Source organism: Fragaria vesca, linkage group LG2 (genome assembly GCF_000184155.1).
Source record: "Fragaria vesca subsp. vesca linkage group LG2, FraVesHawaii_1.0, whole genome shotgun sequence".
In the NCBI taxonomy this organism is placed as follows: domain Eukaryota; kingdom Viridiplantae; phylum Streptophyta; class Magnoliopsida; order Rosales; family Rosaceae; genus Fragaria; species Fragaria vesca.
Window position 1 is genome coordinate 4261252 of NC_020492.1, and position 5992 is coordinate 4267243.

The window sequence follows — 5992 nt, forward strand, 5'->3', positions numbered from 1 at the left end:
ATATATATATATATATATATATATATATATTGAGTAAATGGTTGGTGCGGCTGCCCTCAAGCTTTCATTAATAAAACCGTTTTAAATATATTTTGTTACGTGACGTGCTTGTTACTGGGCGCGTAATTTAAAAACCCCTTTTTATCAGAATATTGGCGTGCTCGTTATCGGGCGCGTAATTTAAAAACCTTTTTTTTTATCAGAATGTAATATTGGCAAATAGGGTTTGATCAATCCGGAGACCTAAATGGCGCTCCTACAATGACTGTTACACTGAAGAATCAGTAACTATAAGTATTTACAAATATTCAGTTACAAATATACACATGGTACAATGGATAAAAGGGGGGTTTTGAAGATTTGATTCTAACATTCCTACTAAAACAGAAGATAAAGTATAATATATACAAGTGAGCGATTCATTCAACATCGTAAACAGAGATAAATTCGAATTCTACCAAACATCAAGGTCTCATCTCATTCCAACAATCCGATTATCATGCAAGTTTTTAACAAGAGAAATAATCTCGGAACACACGCCTGAAGAGGACATGCATTCCTTTAATTCTACTTACTCTATCACCTAAGCACAGAGAAGTCTAGAACTTAGATTATTTCATGTAAATTGTTGTATTCAATACTGAAGAGTACTTGTCCACAATAAACATGAATCATTAAGAATTATAGAACTGAGATTGAATAACAATGCACACCCGAGAAGTCGTAACATATGCATGCGTTTGCTGTAGTTTACGTTTTCAACTATTATTACATAGTTTTCACCACTTAGAGAAACATACTTACTTGAAGAAGCTTAGCACGAATCATGGCAATAGCTAGCATGCATTCTAACTCTTTTATTTAAACAAAAACGCAAACTTTCAATCATTAAAACTCACGAAATCAGATCGCCAGAAAATCATTAACGAAACATCAATACGTTTTATAAAATTCTGAATCTAGTGAATACAAGAACAAGCAAAACATGCTTTCAAATCCAGAGTTTAACATTCGAAACATGCTTTCAAGTTGTAAAGAAAATCAAAACAAAGTAAAGGCAGTGTTTACACTTTTTCAGTTTCCAAGTAAGCTTGGCGACGTCAAAAGGATGCTTGGCTTCAATGCTTCAAGTCTCCAACTCTGCTACCTTCGTGGAGAAGTCCTTCAAGGTTTGGCAAGAGAGGATGAACTCGGCAAAAGAGGAAAAGACGGCCTGCTGCTGCTCTCGTATCTCTCTGCTTTTTTACATGAATGAATGATGAAAATTGTGAAGCAGAGAGCCTCTATTTATAGTGAACACGCCAAACCCTATCTCTTCTCCTAGCCCTTGATCAGCTTCTGATCCAATGGTCTGGAATAATTGCGTTACACTACCAGGACAAGCACTTTAGCCGACGAAAAAATTTTGTCGGCCTGTTAACTTAATTAGTCGGCTAAGATCTTAGCCGATGAGCCATCGTCGGGAAAAGGTCGTCGGCGATGACTTTAGCCGACGAAAAAAAAAATTTCGTCGGCTATAGTCCCACAGTTTAGCTGACGAAAAACATGTCGTTGGTTTTTTTCCCAGACTTTAGCCGACGAAATAATTAAGATATTCGTCGGCTAAACCTTATAAAAAAAAATTAAAAAAATATCTATAGCCGACGAAATATAGTCTATTTCGTCGGCTAAACCTTATAAAAAAATTTAAAAAATAACTATAGCCGACGAAATATAGTCTATTTCGTCGGCTAAACCTTATAAAAAAATATAAAAAATAGTGATTTGCCGGCTATAGATATTTTTTAAATTTTTTAAAAAATTTAAATTTTGCGACTTCAAATGGTTTCCATGTCTCAGATTAGGATGTATATGTGATTTGCTAATGCTTATAATGTGTTTCCTACCCCATTTAGCTATGTTATTCTTGTAATAGTGTCATTTCTAACATGTTTTGTGAGGGTGAAGGCAAAAGAGCAGAAAAGCAGAAAAGGAAGCTAAAACAGGCAATTTAAGAAAAATCCTAATCAAAGGAGGATTCCTGGTACAGCAAGGAGTCCCATTAAGTCGCAAAATCTGAGGATAAGTCGTTTAAGAAACTTTCTTGTTTTGAAAAGGGAAACTTGCCTATTTCATTTTAAGAAACTTTCTTATTTTGATTTAGAAAACTTACTATTTCTAAATCTTTCCTATTCTGACTTTCCTAAAATATTTAGGAAACTTTCTTTTCTGATGAGACATGGAAACCATTTGAAGTCAGGAAACCTAATTCAACTTGGAATAGGAATCTATGAATGTGTATAAAAGGAAGAGGACGAATTCTACAGTAATCAAGGGATTTATATGTTAATATAAATTAGAAATTAAGGGATTCTTTCCTTAATTTCGTCATTTGAATTCTGTTATTCCCTACCTTATTTATCTGACTTTATTTCTCTTTCAGGAACCCTAATTGCGCACCAGGTAAGGAAGGAAAATCAAGGATTTTCGTCAAAAGTCTGATTGAGGGCAGAAGAAGGAATGTTTTCACTGCTGTGATTTCTTTTGGAGAACAAGAAACGTACCTGGCCTCTATTCAAGCCTCATGCAACGAATTACTGCACCAGATATTCTAGAGAATTCTGGGGATTTTTAATTCAAGATATTAACACTACCAGAAGAAAGGCTTTAGCCGACGAAAATAAAAAACCAGGCCGACGAATAATTTTTTCGTCGACTAAAGTCCACTTTAGCAGACGAAATTTTCCTTCGTCGGCTAATTTAAAATTTTCGTCGGCTATGGTCAACTTTAGCCGACGAAATTAAAATTTCGTCGTCTGAATAATTTTTTTCGTCGGCTATAGTCTGTGAACTTTAGCCGATGAAATTTTTAAAAGTTTAGCCGACGAAAAATATAATTACGTCGGCTAAAGTATTTAAATATCTGCAGATTTGGACAACAACTCATCTGGGGAAAAAAAACTATACGTAGAACCTTCAAACACAAAATATTCGTGAAATAAGATATGACCAGAATGGTGAAATACGTCTACGGTTGAAAAAACACGGTATTCCGGTAAAGTCTCGGTGCCGATAGTTGCGGTCAATGCAATTTACCTTTATTATTCACTATGCTGCAGATTTGGTTTTTGGTGTCCGATTGACTATTGTGATACCTTTCCGGAAGCGTAACGACCCTACGAGTCAAACTCATCGCTATTGTAATGATGTATGAGCCTTTTTGGCCATCCGAGTCTGTTTAGGGCTTCAAAATGTAGTTTTCTTATTTCCGATTAGAGTTGACCGTTTCGATCGAGCCCTTAACGTTGTCGAATCCAGTTGATTTTTTTACCATAGCCATATTTCGTCATAATGATCATATCTGACGGTCGAATTTTGGTTTGTAAATTTTAGTCATCGGAATCACAACGTGTCTACTATTTACCGTTATTATTCCCTATGGGGAGCCCTATCGTCGGAAGGTAAATGTCTCAAAATTTTTATATGGGTAGTTGCGTCTCATCTACGTGAGAGTTTTTGTGTGGAAGGTTTGACCAAACCACGTAATATAGAGGGAGATATGAGCATTTTCGTGTGATAAGTGACGATGGATTAGGGTTGACCGTTTCGATCGAGTCCTTAACGTTGTCAGATCCAGTTGAGGTTTTTACCATAGACATCTTTCGTCATAATGATCATATCTAATGGTCAAATTTTGGTTTGTGAATTTTAGTCATCGGAATCATAACGTATCTACTAATGTTGTATAACTTGTTTAGTAGGTTATACAACTTTGTGAACCAACTCTATATAGGAAGCAAAATTATCAAAAATCTCGTGAAATAAGATGTGTTCAGAATGGTGAAATACGGCTATGGTTCAAAAATGACGTACATCGGGTAAAGTCTCGGTGCCGATAGTAGCGGTCAACCCTATGTACCGTTATTATTCCCTATCGTCGGAAGGTAAATGTCTCAAAATTTTTATATAGGCGGTTGCGTCTCATCTACGTGAAAGTTTTTCGTGTGGAAGGTTTGACCAAACTACGTAATATAGAGGGAGATATGAGCGTTTTCGTGAATTTATAGACTTTAGCTGACGAGATATTAAAAAAGTCGTCGGCTAAGGTCAAAAATTTTTAGGCGGTAAACCAAATTTGGAGGAAAATTTTCAAAGGACTTTAGCCGACGAAAATATATGAAAAGTCGTCGGTTAAAGTCAAAAAATTTTCAAAATTTTCAACCAAAATTTTCAAAAGAGTTTAGCCGACGAAAATAAAGAATTTCGTCGGCTAAAGTTCTTTATATAGGAGTTTTACCGAAGGTGGATGGTAAGAAGTCTATTTCGCCTGCCAGATTTTCTTCTCGGCCTAACTCCGCCGTCAAGCCACCGGAGACCGCCACACTTGTCTCAAAAGCTTCGCCGTCGTCTCTACTTCATTGCTGGACAGGTGGTGCATCGAGTGGTGCCACCGTGAGGGATAAATCGAGCTCCAAAACTCTGCCGGTTCGAATTCGGTGTCGATCGAATTTCTCCTTCCTCAGGTCACTATTTGGTGAGTTCTATATATAGATAAGTTGAGTTTGATTAGTACTACATTCCCCTAGAATTTGGTAGCTCAATTCGGTGTGTGTGAGGAGAATCGAAGATTTAAAGTTTTTAGAGTTTAAAATTGAGGATTTTTATATTTTGATTCAATTGACCTGTTTAGGCTTAGAATTGGGCTTCGACTTCTTCTAGAAAGTTGTTCGAAATGTTGAGAGGAAGATTCTATCAAATTTTGGTGGTGATTGGAGGTGGCCGGAAGTTTATGCAGTTTTTTTTTCAAAAACCAGCAACTTTAGCCGATGATATTTAAATACTATAAAAGGATTTAAAATATAAATAAATCCACTTGTGTTGTTATTAAACAAATAAGGACAGTTTTTAACAATTAAGAACAATCTTTTTTCTACATGCCATGTGTTATGGTTTAATTTACCAAACTAACCCTACACTAATTAAATATGCTTTTAGAAGAGAAAAGTCTCTCCTTTTAAGATTTTTCAGTAAATGGAATACAGTAGCGTGTTTTCAATAACTTAGTATAGTATCAGTTAATTCCAGTGTAGTAGCAGGGGTTAACATCCCAGTAGTAGTAGCAGTTAATTCCAGTAGAAGTAGTATCATGGGTTAACATTCCAATAGAAAGTAGTAGCAGAGGTTAACATCCCAGTAGAAGTAGTAGCAGGTTTTCGTGTGGCTCAGCTAATGTAGTAGCATGTTTTGTTGGAAAGCTACACTTCCAACAGATGTAGTAGCAGGGTTTTAGTGGTTCAGCTAGTGTAGTAGCAACTTCAATAAGTGCAATAACAGATTTTTAGTGGCTCAGCTAATGTAGTAGTATGTTTTGTTGGAAAGCTACACTTCCAACATATGTAGTAGTAGGGTTTTAATGGTTCAGTAAGTGCAGTAGCATGTTTTTAGTGGCTCAGCAAATGTAGTAGCAGCTATTTTCAGTACGTACAGTAATAGCAGGTTTTTAGTGGTTCAGCTAGTGTAGTAGCAGTTACTTCTAGTAAATGCAGTATCAGCTATTTCCAATAAATGTAGTAGCATGTTTTCAGTGGTTCAGCCAATATAGTAGCAACTACTTCAAGTAAATACAGTAGCAAAGCTATTTTCAGTAAATGTAGTAGCGGTAGGCTTTTAGTGACTCAGCTAATGTAGTAGCAGTTATTTTCAAAAAAGTGCAGCAGCAGCATGTTTTTACTAGCTCAATTAGTTGGTAGCAAGACTAGCAACTATTTCCAAAAATGCAATAACAAGGTATTACCAGTAGAGTAGTAGCAAGCTTTTAGTGACTCAGCTAGTGTTGTAGCATCAACTTTCAGAAAATACAGTAGCAGGTATTTAGCGAAATCGATAAACAATAGCTTAATTAACACATATTAGTATAAACTTCATCAGATTATCTTGTCTATAAATTGTTATTCTAATGTGCAAAAATAGATTTATTCCCATATCATGATTACTGAATCAGTAGCAATTAGAT